Source organism: Palaemon carinicauda, chromosome 10 (assembly GCF_036898095.1).
Source record: "Palaemon carinicauda isolate YSFRI2023 chromosome 10, ASM3689809v2, whole genome shotgun sequence".
In the NCBI taxonomy this organism is placed as follows: Eukaryota; Metazoa; Arthropoda; class Malacostraca; order Decapoda; family Palaemonidae; genus Palaemon; species Palaemon carinicauda.
In genome coordinates this window covers 30,919,019-30,925,511 of record NC_090734.1, presented here as the reverse complement: position 1 = coordinate 30,925,511, position 6,493 = coordinate 30,919,019, and positions in this window count along the sequence as shown.

The window sequence follows — 6,493 nt, the reverse complement described above, 5'->3', positions numbered from 1 at the left end:
GTGAATATAAAATTCATTTGTTTACACATGCGCATTAGAGACTACTGGTAAAGGTGGCCAGGAGGGTGGCTGTTTTCGTACATACTGGTTGAGATTTGTGGAGGCGATGGTCAGGTGATCATGACCCGGGTATTACTTGGTTTATTGCTAAGGTATATTTATATCTATATAATGGAATTGAATTTATTGCTAGCTGCTATATTTTTAAAAAAATTTGTTATCACTGGACATGTTTAAATTTTTAATCAATCTGCTTAATGGTGGAATTGTGGGATTGAACACTGATGTATTGGCTGGAACATTTCTTTTTTTTTATTTTAGGTTGAATTCTGATCTAATAAAAGACTTGATGCAACAACATGCTTGGTGACCTGGCGAAACACTTATAAAAGGAATTCATAACACCTATCAAACATATCAGATCCAGATTGATAACAAACACTGAAAATGAGGATTGATTTGAAATCCAAGCAGTGGTAAGAAAAGATAGTCTTCAATACTGTTTACTTTCCACATTGTTCATGAATATATGCATGAAACCTCAAAATCCATATGAGGATATAACTAATGATATAATATATGCTGATGACCATGAAGTTGTAGCTGAAACTATAGAGGACCTCCAACAGATATTGAAAAGCTCGAATAACATGCCAACATCAAAGGGCATGAAGATTAGCAAAGGAAAATTAATATTATGTTCTTGTCCAGAACATTGACAGATATTTAGGACATCTTTTTAGTGATCATAATGAAACTGGGCTGGAAATAACCAATATGCTGCATATATTCAATAATAACTTGTAACAGGTATATCCACTGTTAAAAGATGTGAACATCGCCAGAAGGGAGATACGCTTAAATACATTTCCCTACTACCTACTGCCATGAGTCTTGGACATTAAAATCAAGGACTAGAGGCCATCTCATGGCAGCAGACTTGAAGGTACGGGGTACTGATATTGATAAAAAGTTTCTAAAGATTAGATGAATTTTGATGTGAAAAAAAAAATAGGAGAGAACCAGTATTAGAGCGTATTTTTGACAAATTAAAAAGGACATCTTCGTTGGTGTGGACATATCAAAAGAATGGAAGCTGAATGATATCCAAGACATTTCATTGAAGGTAAAAGACCCGTTTGTAGGCGGAAGATGAGGTAGATGAAAATTATTGAGAGACGAGTGAGAAAGAGAGGTGTGAATTTACAGAAGATTGAAGGGAAAATATATGAAGATTGTCACCACTGGACACAATTTCTGAATCAAGGTGAAAAAAAATGCTTGAAAAGCCGAACTGTGTCTAGTGAGAAAAGGGAGAAATTACCACGAAACAATAAAAAAAATGACCCATGATGACATTTTCAATGAAATGTAATCTACTGTGCTTAACACCAAAATAACCTAGCATATTAAGTAGCTTATATCCCAAGCCAACTAATTTATAAGAGGGTTTAGGTAGAGTATTGGAAACATTTTTGTCTGACGATCTGATGGAGTAAGTTTTGAGACCATTAGTGACTACAGCCTCAGCATCCTTGTGATTAGGGAATTGTTTAGTTTATCTGTTTTTTTTTTGGGGGGGGACATAAATCTACATACTGGTATAGAAAGGCTGGCCATCTAAAGACTATATAATGATAGTGAGGAGATTCCGATTGAAAAATTAATTAGACAGGAATAACTCCATCCTTTAAATTATTCACAGCGTTCGTATAATTAAAAAGAATATATATATATATATATATATATATATATATACATCGGAAAAATGTAGGAATTGCCATTAATGGAGAATACCTTAACAACTTTAGATATGCAGATAGCATAATTTTCTTTAATGAATCATGCCAACATTGCGCAAATGCAGGGACAACATTTAGGAAAAATGGATGAATCTCTAGAGATTATTAATAAATATACGTACTTAATGTAGAGATTAGGTTAAGTGTTTCTCCAAGGACATGCGACTGAAATTTAAAGAAAGATAAGAATTTGATAAAGAGCTTTTGCTAAACGAAATGAGTTTATGGTAAGTAAAATAACACTTTCTCTAAAAAAAGTATTTAATAGCAGGGTCTTACCAAAATTATATAATGCATCGGGAATTTGGAGCCTTACTAATACCTTAGAACAAAAGCTAGATACAACTAAATGAGTCATGAGAAGAATATAGATTGAGATAATACTATATATATATATATATATATATGTATATATACATATATATATATATATATATACATATATATATATATATATATACATATACATACGTACAGTATATATATATATATATATATATCTATACATATATATATATATATATATATGTAATATATGTATATATATATATATATATAAATATATATATATATATATATATATATACAGAGAGAGAGAGAGAGAGAGAGAGAGAGAGAGAGACCAAACATTCAAATCGATATTTACACTTGTATGAAAAGTTGTATGGACTCTTTGGTCACTGCTGTTTTATCAAAAACCCATAGTCCAAAAAGAGACATAACAATATTGGGCTTTTTAAAATATACGTTTTTTAAAGTTAATATATGATCACTAACATTTATAGGGGTAGTGCATAGTGTTTCTTCACTTAAACCGAGATCGTCGGAACAAATTCGAATACCCCCACCTTACAAAAAAGGCCATCCTCACCTTATTTGTAATCCCATCTATTCCTGATAAGTTATTGCAATGCAGTTAATACACTTTTGGAGATTTTCTTAATTCGGTGTAAAACTTTTTGCAAAGTCCTTATGAAAAGAATTACAAAAAAAAAAAAAAAGAAAAAAAAAAGCAAATAGCCCTGATAAGAAGCCAAGATCATAATACAACTCATTTGGTATTTACGACTGATTGTTAACGTATGAATTCCAAGTATAGCAGTTTGCTCCTAAACCTTTAGGCCTAACAATATCTCTCCAAAAACACATTGTTTCTCCAATATCAAAATAGAATACGAGGTCCCAATCTTTCTGTTATAAAATGACTACTATCGTTTCCAGAGGCCGTGTAATAGTGTTTTTTCCCAAATATCTAACAAATCGGCTTATGAATTTCCATGAAACTACAGCAATGAATGTTTCAAACATTGTCCTAGTTTTTGGTGGTACAATGAATTGACAGATGTGCTTAATTAACCCGTTTACTCTTAGAAAAAAAGAGGAACTTCTTCCCTTCCTTCAGAGCGTTTCGAAGAAGTGTTATTTAATCACGTAACTGTGACGCAGAGGTTCCCCCTACCCTACTTCGGTATTTACACCTATGGCTATCCTAGTACTCCCCCCCCCCCCCTCCCTTCTTACCTTCTTTCCTTCATTCCATTGTTACTAGGCTACCGAGTAAATCCGTTAGGAAAGACTGTTTACTGCACATATAAAATGTGCCGGAAGAGCAATAAAATGTGTTATGGTGGTAGATAATGATTAGATGGTTAACACAAATTATCAAACATAATAGAAGAGGTTTAAAACAGGGGTGTGGAATTGAACTGAGAGATATTCCACTCGGACTCCTACAAATTTTATATTTGCGACAAAAAAATTAAATAATATAAAAAAATGAAATAAAAACATTGGTAGAAATAGAAAACATTTTTTTTTCTTGTGAGTGATGATGGGTAAAATGTATAAGTGTCCATTTCTTGTTTTTTTTTCATCCCTCATAAATCTATGGTTTCCAGCAATTGGTGATAACATTATTTTGGAAAAGAAAGGCTAATGAATACTTTGATACGAGTATATCAGCTTGGCATGTACACAATGTCAATGGATTTCTCAAATTAAGGTTGATTGGTTCATTAATTGAAGTGTGGTATAATTCCAATGATATTTGTCACATACCTTTTAAGTAACAAAAATAGGTACTGGTACTTATAACTTAAATAAATATATAAAACTATAGGTTGAAATATAATAAATTTTATATATGCATGAACACACACACACACACACACACACACATATATATATATATATATATATATGTGTGTGTGTGTGTGTGTGTGTGTGTGATTTCAAAATTTATCAAATGGCCGATGTCAATGCCCTTATATGAAACATCTTTTAGAAGTCTACCTTCTAAGGAATTAAAGCTACTCTCTCTGGTGAAATTGATATGATAAATTATATCAAACAATGCTCTCCGTCATTTTCTTCCTGGCAATTGATGTATCGAGTAACCTGTGTTGTATGAAAGAATGAGTCCTACGGCTTAACTTAAAGAAAACTATATTTCTATTGCTTTACCAACACTCACTTCATGTGCGAAGTGCAGGGTTAGCATGGCTTCTTTCGTCTCCTGTCATAAGTCTCATTCTTGATCTTCAATGTAAGTAAGTGGGTAAGATATAAAACGTTGGTCTTGTGTTTAGGTGGTCTAAAGTCACGAATCACATTACCAAGTATGCTGAACTTTTACTGACAAAGAATTTCTTATTACTTGGGGTAGGTCATATGTCAATTATCTATGGAGTTGAACAGGCGTTTAAAAATTCGGGGGATGGGAGGTACGGGGAAGAAACGTTATAACAACGTCACTGAGGGACGTCATCACTTTTGCGAATGTGTGGGTGGCTAAGACTGGCTTTAGCCTCATTTTCTTAAGTAAAAAAGTTAATGAAACGTAATTGGCAATGCACAGTATTTCCCAAAATTAGGCCATTGTATGAAGCGCTCCCGGCTTTGATATCATTGAAATCCATCAGTTATTTTAGGAGTTATTTAAAAAAAAACACTATTACATGGCCTCTGGAAACGATAGTAGTTCTATATTATATCATTATTTTTCTAATACATTTATTTTCCTATTATTCTCCTGGTTGCTATACCGAACGGACCCTCAAGGGATTCTTTGACACCTAAGGAACCTTAGGGCCACTACCAAGACTTCAGCCCCAACCTCCTATGGCCTTGAGACTTCCCGTGGGCATGCAGTTTCTCAGAAGGAAATCCTTTCTTGCTTTATGGTCATGTTAGAGGTTACCAGGAGTTTTTTTTGTGTTAAAGTACATACTAATGAGATTTTTTATTATTCATCAAAAATGACATCGGATTAAGAATTTTTCAGCAACGAGATAACAAATTTACAGTAAACAATAAGCATCCTATTCCATATATTGAGACGGTTATCAAAATCAAACTTTAATATTGAAAGAGAAGACAGTATCTTTTCTACACGTTTGATTAAAGAAAAAAAAAGTAAAACTTCATGTCTCTTTTGGTGTTTGAAAATTATTTATGGCAGTTTTTCAACATAGGAAATTTTGCTTATCCATCTTCTATCAACATCGTTCAAGATACTTCTTAGGTTTTCTTAATGTTCAGCCTATGTTTGAATAGTACTTTGTTCACAATTTTTCAACCTGAAGTACGTTGACTGTTTACATCAAAGTGTAAATTATGCTAAACCCTCTTCTATTAACTTTGTTCAAGTACGCTTTTTTATTCAGAACCCTTACCTACCATATTTTCTTTCAGTTCATTTAGCTTCATCAACTCTCAATGAAACATAAGCTTCAGGATTGGAAAGAAAAAGATGTCCTATTACTTACTTTTCAATTATCTTCTAAGGATTTTTTTTTTTATTTTACTTTTGTGTGCTTAAATTATATGGTTTGATCCTTTTTTAACGTGAAACAAGGGGTTGAATTTAATTGAATAGTTTGGATTCAATATTCTATAAAACTAGTTCTCTATGTTATCAATATTATATAATCAAGGCTGTACCGAATTACAAGGAATTAAAAAATCAAAAGTTGAATAATGCTTAGGTTTCTCTATATCTGTACTTTTATGTTTTAAATGTCAACTAATTTACTAACAAATTAGAAATTCATGTGTTTACGCACAATTATACAGTACATTCACAGAATAGTTGTCAATGTGCATTATTTTTTTTTAACGTCTAAATCGTAATTAAAAAGTATTTATTCCTCAAAAAAGAATATTTTCTCTGCATAAAATGGCTAATCCACAAACTCAGCACTAGAATTTCAAGGATTCCTGCCTATTTGCAGAAACGTTTTCCATCAAATATTGGAGTAAGAACTGAGAGAAGCGACGTGCAATGTCTTAAGCAAACATCACTAAACGATATACAAACAAATCGTAATAGACAAAGAATAAAAGGAATAAAATTGTAAGATTCAATATCCACATTATAGAAATTTCTAACATAGTTTACATGCTTCTTCACAAACTTTTTCGATTCTGTATGAGAAGATGAATTTAATTTGAATTACAACTTTTTAGTGTCCTTTCTCTCATTGAAAAAATAAATAAATGATATGGATATTCACCCATAAGTCTGTATACAAAAAGAATGAGTCAATTATGCGTTAAGGGAGCTGTAATCAGTATGATGAATGCATGAAACATTTTTTATAGAATTAATTGTTTTTGAGGGTCTAATTTTGTTTTTTATCTATAAGTTAATAGTTGGGGATCGTTGCATGATTTGATGATTTTGTAATTTG